The sequence below is a fragment of the Tupaia chinensis genome, unplaced genomic scaffold (assembly GCF_000334495.1).
Source record: "Tupaia chinensis unplaced genomic scaffold, TupChi_1.0 Scaffold000687_1, whole genome shotgun sequence".
In the NCBI taxonomy this organism is placed as follows: domain Eukaryota; kingdom Metazoa; phylum Chordata; class Mammalia; order Scandentia; family Tupaiidae; genus Tupaia; species Tupaia belangeri.
Window position 1 is genome coordinate 1,532,104 of NW_006160210.1, and position 20,429 is coordinate 1,552,532.

The 20,429-nt window shown below is 36.9% G+C and overlaps 1 non-coding gene across 1 annotated transcript; it reads right to left on the minus strand.

Annotated features, from left to right (window-relative positions):
* Positions 1–17,655: 17,655 nt before the first annotated feature.
* LOC114010030 (U4 spliceosomal RNA) lies at positions 17,656–17,792 on the minus strand. Its single transcript, XR_003551428.1, has one exon. It is a non-coding gene; the product is annotated as a U4 spliceosomal RNA (small nuclear RNA).
* Positions 17,793–20,429: the final 2,637 nt, after the last annotated feature.

The window sequence follows — 20,429 nt, forward strand, 5'->3', positions numbered from 1 at the left end:
AGGAATTCTGTTTCTTTATAAAAGAATGCAATATTTGAGGGTTGATGCTTGACATTCTTTTGACTATAAGCAACACCTGAAGCTTTACTAATAAGAGATTCAAAATAAAATTAACATAATGAAGGAGAAAGGACATAGCCAAATAAGGACTGCACAAAACCAACACTCTCAGTGTTTGGGATGACCTTAATGGTAATTAGTAATTAAACAAAGGTAAAGAACATGGCTTAGCACTAATAAAATTTCTACATATGGTGAAAATAATATTGAAAGCTTACAGGAAGATGAAGAATTTATTTTTAATTACATTCATTTCATAACAGAATCATAATACCTATGAGAACGAAGACTGGCTATATTCCTTTAATAATAAGTGTATTTAAATGGGTGTAAATGATAATCAATTTTGTGTACCATGAATAATTTCAATATGCTTGATGTGGGCTGTCTGGTAAAATAAACAATATGTAACAGTGAAAACAATAATAATAATAAATACATAACAAATAAAAACCTTGGAGAATCCATGTTTATTTTCTAATATGACAAAAATAATTATATTCAATAGATTGATATTCAAGAGGTAGAGATTAAAGAGTATATATTGAAAAATTATAATGTGTTTTCACAACATTATATTTGGAAAAGATATTTATGAAATTTCTCAGTGACACTGAGGTATTACATGTATGTATTAGTATGTACAATACATAAGAGAATATAGGAAAAAAAGAAAAAAAGCATTAAAATGTGATAGTTTATTAATTCTTAACTATTCTCTTACTATTTTTAATTTTATTTGATGAGTAATTTAGTCTGTAAAACTATGCATTTGTTCATTATTAAATATTTGATGCACTATTCCAATGTTTTTACACTATATATAAAAGGTAGTTTGTGCATTTGTTTGCTTATTACACAGAAGGTGGCACAGGTCTGGCATAAGTTGTCACTTTGAAAATTTGTCTTTTCAAGTAATTGGCAAGATTCTTATTAAGTTGAATCTGCTGCTCAGAAAGGCCCACCTTTTGAGTAATTTATGATTGTACCTTTTCACCAAAGATCTATTACTTCAACAGTACAGCAGTGTGACAGGTCTAATGATGTACAGGATAATCCATCATGGACGTTAAGTTCTGTTATATTCCTCTAAGAGTTGTACCCTTGCTGAAGAAGTCTGAGACAGAAAACAAAGTGGGTTCAGCTCCACTGGAAGTTTGTCAGTCATTAAGAAGTCTATACTGCATTTATTTGATTAGAATCCTAAAACAGAAAATGAAAAATCTATTATGTGAAAGAAATGAGGCAGCGTCATTTTTTCCCCCAAAGTATTGTACAAAAACTTGAGGACTGAAATATTGTTATTATGGACAAAAAATTTTGGTCAATACATAACATTTTTAGGACCCACCGTTAATTTATTTTAAAGGTTTTTGCCATAGGGTGCATGTGCTTTCCCAAGAGATAAGGAGATACAGAGAGAGGGAAGTTGAGAAATCTCTCTCCATGGGGGATGGCTGTGCCACAGTCCCTTCATTCTCCTCCTGGGATTTTGGGGATGCTCATGCACCCACATAAGTTTCAAGTCGCCAAGTCTGGGACTTGAACCACAGTTGGCCCAGTAGGAGTCCAGTATCTCAGCCACCATGCCATGTGCTGGCCCAAAGACCCGCTGTTTATTTAGAATATCCTAAATGCTAGTATTTGAGGAAAAATAGATACCCCCCCAAAAAAGAAGGTTCTTATCTAAACAATGTGTTCAGTTTGTGTTAAAGAGATACCTTTACTTAAATTAGAAAAAGCCACATGTGAAAAACTCTGTTTTGAGTCTTGACCCAGGATTGGTCTTATAGCTTAGTGGTTAAAGGAACTTCGTCCCACATGGCTGACTGCAGTTCCAATCTCAGCCCCAGACAGCTTGAAAAACATACTAGGCACTTGTGTACCATGCGCCAAATCTAGACAAGAGGGAGAAATGGAGGAAAAGGGATTGCAGCATGATCACACCCCAGTAGGGGCTGGTTTCCCCCTTTTTCTCTCTTTGGCAAGCACACATGATTTCTGGCAATTAAAAACAAACTAAAAGTGTAGATACCAGAGACTGTAAGGGATGAGAGCAGGTGGTAGAGGGTGGGCAGGAGGGACAAAGGGGAGAAACAGTTAATGGACAAAAGAAAATAAAGTTCTCTGTTGGGGGAAAAAAAAAGCAACCAACCAAAACAAAATATATTCTGTAACTTTTGCTACGTAAGAAAAATTAAAACTTGTATAATTAGAAATTTTAAAAAGACACAACAAAAAGAACTGATCTGTAAAGGATTCTTATATTTTGAGATCAATGTATTTAAATAAGAATAGGAAGACCACACTAACGTTTGCCTAATTCATAGCTTTATAGGAAGATGTATGACAATATTAACTCTTGAAAAGATCATGCCAGGGATGATGGGTGACCTTGAATAAACAATCTATTGCCCTCTAGAAATTTTAGTCCCAGGAAGAGATAATCTGTTGAAAAACTTTAGTTAAATAGTAAGCAAACCCTATATTTCTGGGAGTCTTACTTTTATATAGAACAACAAAATTCAGACTTTACATATGTGTGTGTGTGTGTGTGTGTGTGTGTGAGCATTTTATGAGCATTGTCAACTTTTTTTAGGAGTTACCATCTTGCTGCCTAAAGTGAATGAACTTGTTTATTTCCCTTAGAAGAATAAAAAGGCTGTCTTTTCTCTGCATTTTTAACACTTATCAGGAAATGGTCTCTTTCTTGGTGTTTAGTCACACTGTGTTTTTGTTTTTGGGGGGTTTTGAGAGGTTTTTGCTATAGGGCGCGTGCGCTCACCAGAAAGACAGAGAGAGACAGAAAGACAGAAAGCAACAAACACCCCCCCCCCCCCCGGGGAGATGGCCACACCGCAATCCCTTCTCCTCCATTCTCCTCTCAGGATCTTGGGCATGCATGCACATGCGCCCAGCATGAGTTTAAGCCACCGGGTCTGGGACTCGAACCACAGTCAGCAACATGGGAGTCCAGTGACATAGTCATTGTGCCAACTGCTGGTCTCTTAGTTCTATAAAATTTGACCTCATTTCAAATCATTATTTTCATTTATGAATTGTCCAATTAGTTGGCTTATTTATTGGATTGATTTTTCTTATCCATATTATAATATGTAATATTATATTAAAGTTAGATGTATCCATAAAATAAGGCAGATGAAAAACAGTATTAATCAATAATATTGGAGTGATACCATCTTACCTAAGAATAAATGGTAATAACACTTTTCTACTTATATTCATCTCCCTGTCTGTGCAGGGTCTTGCTTGGGTTAGGAGCTATAATGTCCTCTGTTTAAAGCTCCCACGGATACTCTTGCAGATCTAGCTGTGCCCTGCAGACTGTGTTGTGGTTAGGGTCTCTCTCTCCCTGGGCAGGGCCTTGAGGTAGGGTCTGAGGCAGAATCTGGAGTCCAGCTGTCTCAGTTCAATCCAGGTAGAGCTTCTCTACATTTCTTTTTATTAAATAATTATTTACTTATTTAATTTTATTTGTTGTTATTATTACTATTTTTAATTTGACCAGAGAGAGGCAGAGAGAGAAAGGGAAAGTGAGAAAGGAAGCTGCCAGGTCTAGGACTCAAGCCGCAGTCAACCATGTGGGAGTCCAGTGCCCTTAACCCCCGTGTCACCTGCTGATCCTGTGCTTCTCCACACTTCTAAGTGACCAGCTATCAGAGCACCCTCACTTGCAGGCCAAGGGAGATCTGCACCCTGCTCTCTAAGCTGGTCATTGTGAGCCCCTCCTCCTTGCTTCATTTCCATCTAACTTCTGGTGTTTTAGTCTTGCCATTAACTCTTGTGTTGTTGAAGAAGACCAGAATGAGCTTTGTGGAAAACATCTTAGAATCCTAGAGAAGGGGCCAGCAGGTGGTGTAATGGTTATGTTGCTGGGTTCGCACATGGCTGATTATAACTTGAATCTCATGCAAGGTGTGTGCATGTGTGCCCAAGACTCTGGGAGGAAAATGGAGAAGGGATTACAGCGTGGTCATCCCCCTCCCCCAGGGGGTGATTTCTCACTTTCTCTCTCTCTGTCTCCCCACCAAGTGCACATAATCTTCTTTATATTACATTGGATTACATATAACTTTACAGTGTATTACATTGCTTTTTCAAAAGGGTCTTTTCTTGGGTTTTAAAACAGATGCTATTATGAACAGGTAGTGTATTGTTCCTTGTGTACAAATGTGTGGTTGGATAGCATGCTTTGTATGAGCATCTTCACATTTTTTTAGGAATTACCATCTTTCAGTCTAAAATGGTTGGAGCTGTTCATAGTTCCTGCAGAAGAATTAAAGGGATGACTTTTCTCTGCATTTGTGTTAACACTTAGTGGGAAATGGTCTCTTACCAAGTGTTCGTCATATTCTATTAAATTTGACCTTATTTCAAATGATTATTAAACTCATTTATGAATTGTCCAGTTACCTTGCTTATTTATTGGGTTGACATTTTCTTAACCATATTTAGCTTTAAAAATATTATGGACATGAGACCAGTAGGTGGTATAGTGGTTGAGGTGCTGGACTCTCACACGGCCAACTGCAGTTTGAGTCCCAGACCTGGTGGTTTGAAACTCACACCAGGTACATGTGTGTGCATACCCAAAATCCCAAGAGGAGAATGGAGAAGAAGGACCCTGTGGTGTGGCCATCTCCCCAGTGGGTATTTCTCACTTTCTCTCTCTGTCTCTCTGGCTAGTGCATGTACCCTATAATAAAAATCTTTCTAAAAAAATGATATATGTACATATGTATAATTTGACCTCATTTCAAATTATAATTAAACTCATATATAATGGACACAAACTCTCGTAAATACCTGTGTGCCTAACACTGTATTTTAGTTTTCTTAGGTCTTTTTTTTTTTTTTTTAAACTGAGTCTTGAGTCTTGCTGTGTTGATCTTCCTGCCTCAGCCTTCCACTGTGCCATACTTGGCTCTTCATTAGACAGGATCTCCCCTATGTTGCACAGGGCTTCCTCAAGCTCACAATCCTTCTGCCATAGCCTCTCACATTGCTAGGATTACAGGTGCAGGCAGCCAAACCCAGTCTATAGATTGGACCAGGTATCCTGGCTCTCCCAGGTTGTCCCAGCTAGTACAGCACAGTGTTTTAGCAAACAGCAGCACTCAGGCTGAGCCTTTGTTGTCTTTTTTTTTTTTTCTTCCAACAAAGCACAATAAAGGGAAAAAGGAGAGAAACAGAACACTCATTATGGGGCCTGGTCATGCTGCAATGCTCCTCAGGACTCGAACTCTGATCAGTCATGTGGGATCCAGTTTCCTCTGTGCAGCGCCTAACAGCTGAGCTGCCCTACATGATTGACCCAACCCTAATATATTTTCATGAAGATAAATTGTAAATTACTATGTAATCAAATTTATTAATTTTTTAAGTTTATTTTTGCCTCATTTAAGAAACATCTGCTTTTTATAAAGATATTCTCTTATATTTTCTTTCGAAATATAAAATTGGGATTTAAGAGTAAGGTTTTAAGATATATAATGCCAAGAAACAGCTTGTCAAACTCTCTTAAAAGTACCAATAGAGTTTTATTAGACTTGCATAAACATAATTTGTTTAACACCTCATCAGCTTTCATGTTTCATTTAAATTAATTCTTTCATTTGGAAATGTTAAGTTCCATGTTTCTCCAAGAATGCTATGCCCTTTTTTCTTTTTTCTTTAATTTTTTTGGTAAATGGTATAAGTCGTTGCTGGAGAGACAAGAGAGACAGAGAAGTAAGAAAACAACGCCTGGAGGAATGGCCACACCTCAGTCCTTTCTCTTCTCCTCCTGAGATTTTGGTCAAGCACACACATGCACCCAGCATGATTTTGAGCTGCTGGACCAGAGATTTGAACTGCAGTTGGCCATGTGGGAGTCCAGTGCTTTAACCATCATGGCACCTGCTGGCCCCAGTTATATGCCTTGACCATGTGTTTTCACTGAAATATGCCTCTGCATGGTTGCACTTAACTAGAATTTTGTATTTACATTTGTCCCTGAAATTTTTTGTCCATGTCCTTTCTTCCATTAATAACACTACAAATAATGATGATAATAAAATGACAACAAAAAGAACATAAACACATAATAGTTAACACATACAAACACACTTTCAAAAAACTCTGAGACAAACAGTGTACTGCTGTGGCTTAAATCATCATTTTAGAAGACAAAATATCCCTATGTCTTCCAAATATAATCCAGGAGATGCAGAGAGTAAATAGTGCATCTCTCGGGACCAGCAGTTGGCATAATGGCTGTGTCGCTGGACTCCCATGTAGTCGACTGCGGGTCAAGTCCTGGACCTGGAGGGTTAAACTCATGCTGGATTGTGTGTATGTGCGTGCCCAAGATCCTGAGAGGAGAATGGAGGAGAAGGAATTACAGCATGACCATACACCCTGGGGGGTGATTTCTCACTTTCTGTCTCTGTCTCTTTCTGTCTTTCTGGTGAATGCACGTACCCTATAGCAAAAAACTCTCCAAAAATAAATAAATCAATATAAAAAAACAGTGTGTCTGCCTTGTTTCTAAATTTTTGTTATGGATATGCCAATCTACCAATAATAAAATTAAAAAAAGTTATGTCCCACTACATTTTTGTGCTGATTTAATTCTTAAGTGATTCATCTCTATTCTTTATCTGCCTGCCCATCTAATATCTCCATTTTGAATATGCAAGTGCATATTAATTTAGTAAAGCATGTAAGCACGTTTCAAAGGACGTTTTTGCTCATGTAATGAAACTAAGGCTTGACTATTTCCTTACTCCATGTGGCTGCTATTACTTTGTTTACTGCTATGTGCTACTGCTGAAAGAACCTGCACAACAGTGAAAAGAGGGCAGGAATCTCCACAGTTGGATTTATAGCTAAGGACTTTTAACCTTTATTTAATGTGTACTTTTGTTCTCCTTACATTCCATGTCTTGCCTTTCAGTCTAATCAGATCTTCTTTATCTCTCTGAAAGCAAAACAAGCCCAGAGTAGTGCAGCAGAAAGGTAATGTTCCAGGATGCTGAGGCCACGCGAGAAGGTCTTCAGTGCGTGTCCTGATCCCTCCCTGCACATGCCAGGCTTGCACACACATGCTCTTGTTGGCTAAAGGGGTATGTGAACACCATTTTACAGGTGTCTCTTTCTCTGTGTAAATCCCTCATGAAAGAAGTGAATAAATAAACTAAAAAAAAAAAAAGAAAAGTAAAATAGAAGCAGAACAAAAGCCTGCATCTACAAACGACATTTTATATTTTCCCAAACTCCCCTTCCCAGAGGAAATATAATTTCCCATTAGCTACTTTTTTATATTTGTCTGCAAAAAAAAATCTTTAAAAAGCAACTTTCATGGCTACAAATATGCTCACCACTGATTTCTTTTTGGACAGCTTTGACTGAAATGGCAAAAAGAATTATAAAAGAAATTTAAAGAACAACATTAATATACAATGAGCAGCAATGGAGATGGAGTTTTTTTTTTTTTTTTTTAGATGCAAAAAACTTATATAGAGCTGCCAAACCTAGTTACACTAAAAACAAGTGAAAAAAATGCAGACTGCCTCCTGAGCTTTCAAAAACCATCAGACACTCAATACGTAGTAATGACTGAACATATTCACTGTACTTAAAGCCTATATAAAGAGAAGTGTCTAGAGAAATTTGAATTAAAGAAGATTCTGTGAAATTTGCCTAACTACAGAATGCACATCTATTTTGAATTTTCTTGCTTTTATTTAAGACAAGTGGCAGATAATTTCACAGCTGTCAGTTAATGCACATAATGAATGCCTTATAAAAGGATGAAAGCATGAAGTTGTATTCATGTTCCTCAAGTATGTAAAATAAATTCAAAAGGATGTCAAGATCTGGTATGAAATGAAAAATGCAAGAACACTTTGGTTCAGAGTGTGTGGGGGTGGAGTGGGTGGGGTAGAGATAGGAGTGAATACTAACCCCTGGTCTCCCTATAAATAAAATCAATACAAGGTGAGGCAAAGGAACAACTACTCTATCTCTTAGAATTTTGAATCATTTTCTCAGGACTTCCACGGTGCTTCTATCTGACATGGGGGCCAACTTTAATTAATTGCTCTGAAACACTTTGTCTTTAAAACTTACTGCTAACTCCTGGCATTCGTTGGCTTTCAGAATCTGTGGGCATTTTTTACCCAGACAAGATGGATAAGGACATTTTTCCAACAGGGGAAAAGAAGATATAATGACATTAATCAAAAAGATCTGCATAGTGTTAACACTGGGTAAGTTTAACAAGTCAAAGGCTCATCCATTTAATCTCTTATTAGAGCATCTCATGAATTATTTATTTCTTTTTAAAAGATTTTTGCCATAGGTTGCATGTGCTTACCTGAGAGAGACAGAGAGAAGCAAAGTGAGAAATCACCCTCCAGGGTGGATGGTCATGCTGCAATCCTTCATCTCCATTCTCCTCTCAGGATTTTGAGCACACATGCACAAGTGCCCAGTGTGATTTTCAAGCTGCCAGGTCCAGGTCTAAAACCGTGGACAGCCATGTTTTTAGTGCCTTAACCACCACACCACCTGCTGGCCTCACATCCCATGGAATTTTATCAGAATTACTTCTTGATATCTGAAACTGAAATGGTTCAATATCATTCTGATAATCATTGTATTGATTTTAAAAAGTGAATCAGTAACTAGAACATATAAGATCTTGTGATACTAAACTTGCTTCAATATAAATCAATACCACAAAATTGATGTATTTTGGACAAATTCATATTTAAAACATGAGATTATACAAGGGATCTTAAAAGTTCATGGAAAATATGTATTAGGAAAAAACTATGCCTGACTTTCAAGAATTTTTTGCACCAAAATAAACTCATATTAATTTGTTGTAACATGTCTGGATAAGATCTAGTGTGAGGTAATAAGAAGGGTAAAACATCAATTTAATTTTGTTTTTTTAATATTTAATTTTATTTATTCGTTAATTAATTTTAATTTGATGACAGGAAGAGAGAGAGAGAGAAAGCAAGCCCCCAAGTCTGGTACTTGAACCATTGGTAGTCATGTGGGAGTGTTCAATGCCTTAACCACCATGTTACCTGCTGGTCCCATAAGACATCAATTTTAAAATAGCTCCTATCAGAGCAATATGAATTCTACTAAAATGAAAGCAAAAACATACCCAAATTTATGGTGAAGCTTGGGTGGATGAAGGTGAAGCCATTGATGTTTTATGAAAAGCTGGTGGGGTTAATGCCTCAAAGAAATCAGCAGTTTACAAGTGGATAACTCGTTTTAATAGGCCAGCCCCATAGTGCAGCAGTTGGGTGCTATGCAGAGGAAGCTGAATGCTGGATCTCACATGGCCAATCAGATTTGAGTCCTGGATGATTGACTTAAAAAACACACTGGGTATGTGTATGCATAGGATCATGAGAGAATGGAGAACTAGAAGAAAAAGTCTTGTGAGCAGCACACCCTGTTAGTGGCTTCTCACAATGACAGACCATCTACATCAATTTCCAAGGAAAAAAGTAATCTTGTTCATGTTCTAATTAATGAAGATTGAAAATTAAGATTAGAAACAATAGCCAATACCACAGACATTTCAACTGGTCCACCTTATGCAATTCTATCTACAAATTAAGAGCAAAATGTTTGACAGTGTCAAAACTATTATGCCCAAAGCAGCTGCATATAAAAGCAGAGCTTTCAATAAAAATTTTAAACATGTGGGATCAAGATACTGGGACCAGCAGTTAGCATAATGGCTATGTTGCTGAACTCCCATGTAGTCCACTGTGGTTCGAGTCCCGGACCCGGTGACTTAAACTCACACCGGGCGCATGTGCATGCATGCCCAAGATCCTAAGAGGAGAATGGAGGAGAAGAGATTGCAGTGTGGCCATCTCCCCTGGGGGTGATTTTTCGCTTTCTATCTCTCTGTCTTTCTCTGTCTTTCTGGCTAGTGCACACACTCTATAGCAAAATCCTCTCAAAAAAAAAAAAAAAAAGAGATACTAAAGATTTTTTTTTTCAAAAATTGTTGGTGATGATTCATGGCTTTACCAGTATGATTCTGAAATCAAACAATGATCACAGGAGGTGGCAGTGGCCTAATCAAAGAAAAAGAGGACAAGAACAAAGGTCATTCCAACAGTATTATGGGATGCTCAAGGCGTCTTATTTGTTAACTTTCTGGAAGGCCAAAAATGAAAACTTCTGCTTATTATGAGAATGTTTTGGGAAACTTAGGCAAAGCTTCAGCAGAAAAACTCCTGGGAAAAGACTTTGTTATTCATAGTGATAGAAATACAGTAGAAGTTCCCAGAGCATTGATGTATTTATGTCAGTTTCCAAAGGCTCAATTTGATTCAGAAAAGACAAGGTGGCATCAATTCATGCTGTAGGTTGTATGGAGATGTAGCCCAAGTTTACAGACCCTGGATCTCTCTTTTTTTTTTTTAGAATTATTTTATTTAACTTTATTATTATTATTATTTTCCAGTTTGACTAGAAAGAGAGAGAGGGATAATGAGAAAGCAAGCCACCAGGTCTGGGACTTGAACCATGGTTGGCCATGTGGGAGTTGAGTAACTTTAACTACCACACTACCTACTGGCCCCAGACCCTGGATATTTTATAACAGACAGTGAACATTTCTGTCCTTTGGTCTGGAGATAGACCCTATCTCAACTTCCTAAGAGTATAAATCAAATTTTGCTTGCTCTGGAGGAAGAAATGATCTCTTTTAAGACTACTTGCTTAACAGATACTCTTGAGAAACTAAACCAGAGCAATAGTAGCTCATTTTTGTTCCTTGCAAAACATGCAGCAATGTGAAAGATACATGGAGAATTGTCTTCCAACGAAATCACAAGTTATTATAAACCACCATGAGTAAGATAGTCTGATACTGGCTAAAGAATAGCTAAATAAACCAAGGACTCAGTAAATCTACATATTGAAGGACTTACAATAAGGAGGATTTCAAGAAGCTCATGGGAAAATGTAATTAAGTATGAATTTATTTGGGTGCAAAATTTTGAAATTCATGCCCAGTGTTTTCATAGTTCACATTTTCCATGAGCATTTTGAAGAATCCTTTCTGGGGAACCAGCAGTTAGCGTAATGGCTATGTCGCTGGACTCCCACAGAGTTGACCGCGGTTCACGTCTCGGACCCAGTGGCTTAAAACTCACGCTGGGCGTGTGTGCGTGCATGCCCAAAATCCCAAGAGGAGAATGGAGGAGAAAGGACTGCGGCATGACCATCCCCCCTGGGGGGGTGATGTCTCGCTTTCTTTCTCTCTGTCTCTCTCTGTCTGTCTGGCAAGCACACGCGTCCTATAGCGAAAACCTCTCCAAAAAAAAAAAAAAATCCTATCTGTAGTTACTTTACAAAAGTGCTGCTGTAGTTGTAATGTACTTAGGAGAGACAGCTTTGTCAATAAATTGGTCCAAATTAGTCAAATATATACATATGAGAAAATAGGGGTGTGTGTCTGTACACAAACACATAAGTTGCACATATGCATAAATATGTATATGTTGATATCTGCATAGACTGTGTATATATATTTAACTATGCACTTTTATATATGTGCATGTGTGAGTACATATATGAAGGATATTTCAAAAAGTTTACAGATAATAAATATTATGAGAAACTATGCATGGCTTTCAAAATTTGTTTTCACCAAAATAAACTTGTATTTTAATACATTTTCAATGAACTTAAAAAAAGTTCATTTATTTCTCTTACTACCAGACAGTCAGTAAGAGAAGAGCACAGAGTCAGACCCCTGACAGGATCTTTCTTATTTATTTATTTTTTCTGAGAGAGATTTTTGCTACAGGGCACGTGAGCTTGCCGGAGAGAAAGAGAGAGACAGAAAGTGAGAAATCACCCTCCCTGGCGGGAAGGCCACATCACAATCCCTTCTCCTCCATTCTCTTCTTGGGATTTTGGGTATGCACACACATTTGCCACTAGGTCTGGGACTTGAACCATGGTCAACTATATGGCAGTCTAGTGACATAACCATTATACCACCTACTAGTGCCTCAGCAGGATATTGAAGCTGTATTTTATTCCCCACCTCAGCCTGATCATGGGTATGTCTGTGCCCAGCCTACCCAGAGAGGTTTCCAGGTACCAATCTGGAATGTTCCTATGTGGGTCTGCCCTGTGAAATTTCTCATTCTACAACTGCATCACTGAATGGTCCACTCATGACTAGTTTTTTAAACATCAAAGAAGAGAGACGGATTTGAATACAGATCCAAGTTCATTTTCTCCCTTCTTTTTCTTTGTCAGATACTTGGCTCAGCAGTTCTAGCTCAGTTCAATGGCAAAAGAGTTTGAAGAAACAGGTTGGCAAAAATGTCTGTCAATTACAGAGTCCCTAAACAAGTAGTTGAATTTTTTTTTGTTTGTTTGTTTTGCTATTGGGCACACACTATCTCTCACCAGAGAGAGGGGAAAGTGAGAAATCACGTCACACACACCATGGGGTAATGCCATCTCAGAATCCCTTCTCCTTCATTCTCTCAGAATTTTGGCACACATGCACACATACCCCATATAATATTTAAGCTGGTGAATCTGGGATTTACAACATGCAGTCAGTCATGTGGCATGCAGTCTCTTAACTTCCATGCCACCTGCTTGTGCACAAGTCGTTAATTTTAAATGGAGGTATATTTTCTATAAAAAACATCCTGGAGGGCTCCATGCCTCTTTTGAGCATGACGTGCTGTGTACTGAGAGTTAGAGCTGTGCTGGCTGGGGGCATGAAATAGTCATGGGAAGTAAAGAGACCATGGAGATCAATAGTTTGAATAAGATGGTTCAACTTGAGAAAACCACTGCCAATATTAGGAAAATCTTTCTTTCGACTCATGTAGACAATGGAAAAACTATCCTAGATGACTATCTTATTTCTTGGAATAATAGTCAGTGACCTGTCAGGCAAGAGGGTGAAATGTTGATTATAAAATCTATATAGAAGCACAGAGGGCCAAAATAGCCACGATATGCCTGAAGAAGATACATTTAATGTACACAGTAACACAGAAAATAAACAGGGGAACGCTAAGACATCCACTACTGTTTCACTACTTTATGCAAAATAGTCAGGCTGTCTAAACTCAGATGCAGATGGAGACCCCAGACTGGCTTGAGGACAGAAAGGCAGTCCTCACCTGCCCCTCATTTACCCAGGTAACAAGAAATACCTAATTCATTTGTGACATGGACATGTGAAGTTTTCCTCAGACGTACAAACAGCTGTATGAGTATGATATGCTCATCAGTACGGCAGATGTGATGGAAGGAGTCTCTCTACAGGTACAGTTAACTCTGTGACAGTCTGAATCAAAAGCATCCAACTTGGAAAACATGCCTGGGGTGCTTGTGTGCATGCCCTAAATCCTGAAATGGAGGGAAAAATGGAGAAGGGATTAACAAAAGAAAAAAAATTTCACCCAGTTTTAGTGATTAGAACAAACCCTTTTAGTAGTGGAACTGAAACTCACTCCACAAGAGACCTATTCTATCTTAAGCATATGTTTAGAACATATTAATGTACTCATAGGGACTCTGTTTACTTCTAAAATACTAGAGAAAAAGAGCAGAGAACAAAAGGGATTGAATTGCAAGTGAATCCGAATTGTGAACAGGAAGAGCAAGCATCTGATGGAACATTGGGTTGGAGGACACAGACAATCCTCATTTCAACTTATCCTAAGTAAAGAAATGTGGCATTTACTAGTATAGTGCATGAGTGGAACTTTGAATATTTTAATAAAACCTACAGTCAAAAATTGGCAGCAAAGAGAAATTAAAAAAAAAATGTATGAGATTGGAACCAGCAGATGGCAAGATAGTTAAGGTGCTGGACTTCCACGTGGCCAATCACAGGTCAAGTTCTGGACCCGGCGACTTGAAGACTTGAAACTCACACCAGGTACATGTGTGTGAATGCCCAAAATTCCAAGAGGAGAATGGAGGAGAAGGAATTGTAGCATGACCTCCTCCATGGTGGGAGGAAGTGAGTTCTTGCTTTCTGTCTCTCTGTTTCTCTCTGGCTCTCTGGAGAGCACACACATCTTATAGCAAAAATCTCTCCAAAAAAAAAAAAAATCCAAAAAGCAAAAACAAAAACAAACCTCTGTGAGATTATTATAGATATAAAAGCTAAGAAAATCATGAAGCTTGATCAGGCAAAAGAAATCTTTATTTGTAAAGTGGGTCCTAGAAAATATGTGAAGTTTATATGATGCTGTCTTTAGAAAAAGACAAAAAAAAATTTAAATGATTCTTTAAGATTAAAAACTGGAGCCCAGAAAGCAATGTAATTCAGGCCTAAAGTTCTGGTCAATGCCACGTGCAGTCAATGGCCTTCTTGGTCCCTTTATATTACAGCCAAGAGGATGGATAAAATGGTACATAGATACTGCAAACGTTTGATTCTCTTCCATCAGAAACCCAGGCTCTGAAAGCAGCTGTTAGGAAATTTAGCACTGATGAGATGCTCCCTCAGTTATATTTTCTATCTCCAAAACATCTGTAGCTGATACGAAGACAAATATTCTCTTATTCCCATGACCTTAGAATAAGCTGTGGTCCCTCATTCAAGAAGGACTTTATCAGAGACGTGAGAATGTGAGATGAAAGCTCGTGGAGAGGCTGGTAATACCTCAGGCACCTTTGGAGCTCATCCATAATGGAATTGTCCTTGAAACAAATCCAAAGAGAGCAGAGTGGAGAGTTGATGAACAACAGATGGAGATGATGTGCCCTAAATAGGTACTTTAGGAAAGAAACAAATATGTTTATAGAATGTGTCTCCAAGAAGGGAAAAAAAAAAAGGACTATTTTTCTTGGAGCTCAAATACACTCCTGTTGAAACTTTTGCAACAGGTACCATTACCCTATTTTCCTAGATGTGTTATTATTTGATTTGACAAATCGAGCATGAAATGAGCTCCCGATAGCATGCAGGTCTTCTGCTATAATGGTGACATTATAATAGTAGCCACCACAGAAAATAACTGGTTGCATTGCATCTGAGGCCATCTAAGCACATTTGTCCACACAAAAAAGGGAAGGGATGAAAGACAGAAAGAGAAAGGCATTCTTGACAGAGTCTTGTCATGCCACAATCCTCTGCCCTAAACCATCCAGCTAGTCAGGATCTGGGGCATATGTGTTCCCAGCAAGCTGACTCAGGATCCAAACCCATAGTCAACCAAGCATCCTCCAACACCACAAATCAGCATGCTATTTCCTGCACCACCAAAATTGGGCCAGAAGACCCAATATTTAAAACCAGATGAGTTTAACTATGTCCCTCCCTCCCAAATTTATGTGTTGGAATTTGATTGCATTGTGAAGATTTAAAAAGAGACTTGATCCAGTTGTGGTCCTGAAAGGTGAGGTAGTTGGGAAGTGATTAGGCACAAGGTAGGGACCTGACAGGGTGCTGGTGGGTCTGTAAGGAGAAGGAGTTAGATAGACACAGACATTCTGTGCTCTGCTTAAGTTCTTGCCTGTCAACATGTGAGACAATCTGCCATGTTATCCACCAACAAGAAGGTCCACAGCAGATGTAGTACTGAGACTTAGGAAATGCCAAACCATGAGCTAAATAAACTTCTGTTGTAAATTACAGACTCTAGTATTTTTGGTGATTAGCAACAGAACAGATGAGAACAATAAATAAGAGGATTGAATAGGAATTTTACAAAACAGGATATCTAAAGGTACAAAAAAAATCTATGAGATATTTTAACGTTAGGTGCAATAGACTGATAACACATGCAAAATAAAAGCTAACATTTACTTATTTATTTAATAATTATTTATTTAATTTTATTTATTATTATCATTTTTCAATTTGATCATAGAGACACATGGTGTGGGGAAGAGAGAGACAGAGAGAAAGTGAGAAAGCAAGCCACCAGGTCCAGGACTTGAACCACAGTCTGCCATAAGTCCAGCACCTTAACTAGCACACTACCTGCTGTCCCCTAAAGAATAAAACTTTAAAAAAGACGATCAATACCAAATACTAAATAGAATGTTGAATGACTAAAATTTGGAAACACTGCTGCTAGGAATTAAAACAAGTGCAAACTAGGGCCAGCAGGTGGCACAGTGGTTAAAGCACTGGACTCCCACATGGCCTACAGCAGTTTGAATCCTGGACCTGGCACCTTGGAAATCACACTGGGCATGTGTGTATGAGTGCCCTAAGTCCCAGAGGGAGAATGGAGGAAAAGAAACTATGGTTTGACCATCTCCCTTGGGGGCTGATTTCTCACTTTCCCTCTGTCTCTCTCTGTCCCTTTCACTCCAGCAAGTGCATGCATCCTATGAGAAAAGAATCTAAAAATAAAAAATAAAATAAAACGGATGAAAAGTTTTAGAAAAATTGACATTGTTTACTAATGCTAGTTATATGTAGATATGTAGACCCTATGTTCTAGCAATTTCACTGCTACTCATTACTCCTAAAAGACACTAAAAATATGTCCTAGAACATTGATGTTCTCAATAAACAAAGACTAAAGGAACCCCAAAATGTATTAACAGTATAACTGGTAACCAAATTGTGGTACAGCATATTGATACAACTAATACTGTACAAAAAAAAAGACTGAGCTACTTCCACAGGAAATAATATACACACACTTTACAAACTTATTGTTGAGTAAAAAAATATATCCATAAGACATTTAGTGGAGGTAGAAATGGAGGACTGTCTGTTGATGATAACATGTATGATATCTTCAGCTGGACTGGGACTGGTATAAAGGGTATTCATGTTTGGTAATACATTTTACAAGGTGTAGTGATGTAGAATGATTGAATGTATAAATTAGAATAATAATAATTTTAAAAAATAACTATTGACTTGATTCATGTGCTATTTAAAAATAAAACTGATCTTTAATTTTGTAAATGAGTATTACCATTGGCTTGGTGATGGATGAAATGACAAGTATGGATCACTCAAGGGCCATATTACTTTATTTGGAGTAAGCCCATAAAAGTGTGTTAATTGCAGAAAACTGACAGATCTATATACCTCTTATGTCATATTTTCATATGTTTAGGTTTCAACTATATAAATAATAACTAAATTAAACAAATATTAAAGTATTTTTAGAAGATCATGTATGCTGTGTATTTTCCATATACCTCAAGTTTGCAGCTTCAGACACAAATAGAAATGCACAATTACCACTTAACACATACATGGAATGTGCCACACTATGAAGATAGAGAAATCTACGGGAATAAAATAAGATGATTTCATCTTCTGCTCGTTATCACTGTTTTTTTTTTTAATCTTCTTCTTGAAAAGATAGTGAATTGATTAACTAGTATTATTGGTATATACCAAATCTTGAAAAGATAATGAATTGATTAATGAATATTATTGGTATATACCAAATCTGCAATTTTTTTCCAATATAAATTGTTATAAACTTCAAAAAGTCATGTCTAAAAAGAATAGTTTACCAAGCTAAAGATTAACATTTCAATAGACAAATAGCAACATGATCACATTTATAAATAATGTTGTCACATATATTTATTTTATAAAAGCTAATGACTTACTTACTACCTAAAGACTTAACTTCTTCATTTTCAATTAGCAATAATTGCACCTCAGATAAACCTCATTGGCTACGATACTGCCACTGCACAAAGCTGGCTAGGACTTAACTTCTTCATAAGATGTAAATTGTATAAAAATATTGAGAATGTCTACCTATATACAATTAAACATAATGCCATCTATTGACAAGTGATCATGACTTTAATAAACTGTAGGTAGCATTGAAACACAATGAGTTCAGAAGAAAGTCAATTTGCTATCGTTACCCATTAGACTAATTAAATTAGTTTATATTCACCTAATCCTATGCATAACTTAGAAAATAAATCTATTTTGAAAATAATTTATTACATATACATAGGGAGTCTTGAAAAAGTTATGAAAAAATACTATGAAAAAATATGGATTTTTGAATGTTTTTGCATCAAAATATCATTGTACTCTTATTCCTTTTCTCCACAAACTTTTGAAGTATTTGGATCACTGAAGGTAATCAAGAATAAGAAAGATTAGAATTTTAAAAGGTGAGTTTCATAAAAAGAATTAGAAATAAGTTATTTTATTACGTAGCACTAACCCTTCAAATTATGCCAAATTATAAGATTTCTGATAATTTGAAAAATAACTTTATTATATATGAAAAATAATATGAATCAAAAACACCTTGGGAAAAATTACATGAAAACTCATTATATGATATATTCCCAATACCATTGGCAGTCAATACATTTAAATTTGGTGGGACAGATTGGAGGTCAAAGTAACTCTGACTATTATTCTAGACCAAATTAATATAGACATTCTCAAAATGCAAAAGTCTTTGAAAATGCCATGAGCGTGGCAGTTATAATTTGAAACATTTGCTTTGCTTTTTACAGTACTATCTGGATCAAATAATATTTTAAAAATAGATGAAGACATTAAAATATTGTGAAGGGCACAATTTTCACAAACTATAGGAAAGTTGGCTAATGTCCAAAGAATGAATTTGTTGAATTAATATTCAATAATATTTATTATTTCCCTATACATTTTTCATAAATTCAGAATGTAAAAACAGTCTCAGGAAGATATTCTAAGCTATATAATTACTTCCAAATAAATACTTCTCTTTACTTCGAGCTTTACTGAGCATTGATTTCAGCCTACTTCATCTTCATCCTTAAGGGAGGATGCTTTTAAAATCAAATTAAGGAAGTTAAAATGTAGTTAGCCATTGTGAATTTGTTCTATTCTATTTGTCTGTTTAGTTCTGCTTTAGATTAATTTTATATGTGTGGGATTTTCCTGTATTTCTTAAAGATGCATGCTTTTTTCCTTTTAACAAGTATTCATTTCTTCCATGAGAGAGGGAGAAAGAGAAAGTGAAAGAGAGAATGAAAAAGAGCACTCCCCAAAGAGTTTCCATGCCTGAACCAGCCAGGATCCTGGGCACGTGTGTGCTGGCATGCATGGAGAGACCTTGGGATGTAAATCCGAGTTCTCTTTTCTGCATCGCAAAGGGTTGTATTATGACTGCACCAAAGATAAACACATTGTAAAAACAATTTACCTGAGTATAGATTCTCTTCCTCCTATAGCCCACAACACCATCTAACTTTGAGTCCCCATCTCTGCACAATATTTTGATGCCTGAGGTCTTAAAGAATGCTGTAGATAGTATTGCCAGTTTCCCTCTGTGGGTCACCTGTAACACTCACATTTTGCATTGCCCACACATTTCTGAAATGATTCCTCTAGTCGTTTCCCTCTCAATACTTTCCATTCTCGGTTTATATTGCATCCTCAATCCCTTCTATCACTGACTGCATTTTTACACACTCCCAAACCACGTGTCTGTATCCAATCTCAGTTCTACCCCACTCTCAATTCTCTTGTAATTCTAGCAAAACATTCTAACAACCTACCTGTGATCAGATATTTGAACCAATTGTAATTCAATACTTTTATTTTATAACCCTATAAAAGGGATTTAAATAGTTGAGTATAACCCCAATTTTGAGGGGGAAAATTTATAGATTAAGACAGGACAAACTTCTGTGTATTTAAACTTAACTCTATTATCAATGGCTTGTTATATCAAATAAAAAAGCCAAACACTCAGCTTTTAGAACATAGTATATTAGTTAATGCTGCATTTAAACCTTACCCACTGTAAAGCTTTAGTCTCCTTTTTGGAAGCTCCTTTTCCTACATTCAGTATGGATGCTGGCCTGTGAACTTTGTCACACCTGATGCTTCATTTGAGAAGGACTACTTCTATTCTTTAATTATATAAATTCTACACATTATTCTAAGTTCAGTTCAGATTTTTACATTGTCCACAAATTCGGAATTTATTATTCCAGTCCATTAATTTATTTTCTGTTCTTTAAAGAATTATTTAATTTAATTTACTATTATTATTATTATTTTTTAATTTGACCAGAGAAAGACAGAGAGAGAGGGAAAGAAAGAAAGCAAGCCACCAGATCCACGACTTAAACCACACTTGGCCATGTGACAGTCCAGTGCCTTAATCACCATGCCACCTGTAGGCCCTATGCTAATTTCTAACCTTCTGAACTAGTAGTTACTGCTATTCCTTTAAAAATATCCATTATTGGGACCAGCAGTTAGCATAATGACTATGCCTCTGGACTCCCATGTAATCGACCATGGTTTGAGGCCCACACCCAGTGGCTTAAACTCACAGCGGGCACGTGTGCATGCGTGTCCAAGATCCCGAGAA